Raw genomic sequence first — 1,593 nt, forward strand, 5'->3', positions numbered from 1 at the left:
TACTTTTAAAACCATTAGAACTTCTGGTTATACAAATCAGGTTTAATAAATTATTCCTTTCAGAAACCATTTTAAAGATATTAAACATATTTTACTTGTCAGATTAATTTATAGTGCATTTGATATCAAGCAGAGAGATAATCATGAAGATAGTAAAAAAGTTTTAAACATTCATTCATTAAATATTTACTGCATATTAATTCACAAAGCCTCAAGCTAGAGACAGTCAGCCTTAATCTTCAGGAGCTCATCTTGTGCACCAGGAGACATCACTGGAACACAATTTACTGATACCCATTTGTTCTATTAAGGAGAATATAACAATAATTTGAATTAATAAAATCCACATTCACAGAAAGAGAGAGTCCAAAAACAAATCACCAAGTCAAAGACATCCAGGTAAACTTCTCTCAGAAGATAACTACTTGAACTACTACTGTTCAAGTCTTAAATGTGGCTATTAAGTTAATGCTTGGTGTCACTCCATAACAGAAAGGGCAAAAGGAACTCTGCCCTCATTCTCCTCAACAAAAGCAACCAAAATAAACAAGAAATAGGAGGTAAAAATTAACATCAAGTGCCATCTTACAAAATTACTTAATAGGCTAAGGGGTGTGTATAAACGAGGAAATGGGTTTTGCCATGGAAATGGGCTGAAGGTTTTATGGACCAATGGGGTATTTATATGAGATGCAAGTAATTTTTTCACTAATTGACACTAAAAATGACCCACAAAGGATTGCTCTATCATCAAAACAGGGCAAAGCAGGTAACCTGTTTATCATGCTCGTGAGCAGCTCTGCCTGTACTGCTATTGTGTAATCTGTTCATTTCAAACCACAGTAAGGCCAGAAACTGGCAGACACTTCATCTTCTCAATTTTAGCTGACTCATTATTAACATTACCAAGTGATGATATATGCATAATTGATTAAAGTGTAAATAGCTATTTTATATCCTAGGGAATCCCTTACCAAAATCATACAGTTATTTTTTGCTCTGAGAAGTAAACACATTGAGTACAAAAGTAGACAAATTGAGTAGCTATATCTCACCCCCAGAACCCTCATATCTTACATTTTATTAAAAGTATCAGACTCGATTCAGCAACACAACCATAGCAAATATTCACTTTAAAAGGAAATACCGACTTTTGATAAACACACTATCAAAACATTAAGAATTACTTGTTTAGAAAAAGACATCACAATCCTATCATTCTGGAAGTGATAGAAGTTTGTCATTAAATTTCACAGAGAGACATGCTGAAATGAGTCAGTCTCCGGCAAGGTAGGATCTTCAGTACATTCTGACGTTTGTGAGGCCAGCCGTGTTTTTGTTTTGTACTTCAGGGGTTTTAACAACATCAGACCAAGTTTATTGCTTGATCCCTGCATGCAAATCCGGAGCAGATGAGCTAAGTTGGTTTAACTAAAGAGATCTGGCTTTCCTCATGGTGTTAACACTGATCATAAAATGGTACTCGCAGATTAAAATTCTAACTTCTTTCAAGTGTTAGTGGGGATTTTTGTGTTTTGTTTTGTTTGCTGTCTCTCTGCAGTCACGTTTAGGGATGTCCACTGGAGACCACTG

This window comes from Urocitellus parryii, chromosome 7, assembly GCF_045843805.1.
Source record: "Urocitellus parryii isolate mUroPar1 chromosome 7, mUroPar1.hap1, whole genome shotgun sequence".
NCBI lineage: Eukaryota > Metazoa > Chordata > Mammalia > Rodentia > Sciuridae > Urocitellus > Urocitellus parryii.